Raw genomic sequence first — 219 nt, forward strand, 5'->3', positions numbered from 1 at the left:
TTTTTAAAAATGCCATGCCCTTGACCAGCCAGCGTGGACAACAGGTGGTGCGAGGGGGGTAGGGGAGGGAGAGGAGGGAGAGGAGGGAGGGGAGAGAGAGGAGGGAGGGGAGAGAGAGGGAGGGGGGAGGGGTCTGACCATACACGCGAGGGCAGCTGGACTGGTCTAACAGGTGGTTCTAAGTTCACCTCTGCCAGACCGACCGTCCACTGGCCACCT

The sequence above is a fragment of the Penaeus monodon genome, chromosome 25, assembly GCF_015228065.2.
Source record: "Penaeus monodon isolate SGIC_2016 chromosome 25, NSTDA_Pmon_1, whole genome shotgun sequence".
In the NCBI taxonomy this organism is placed as follows: Eukaryota; Metazoa; Arthropoda; class Malacostraca; order Decapoda; family Penaeidae; genus Penaeus; species Penaeus monodon.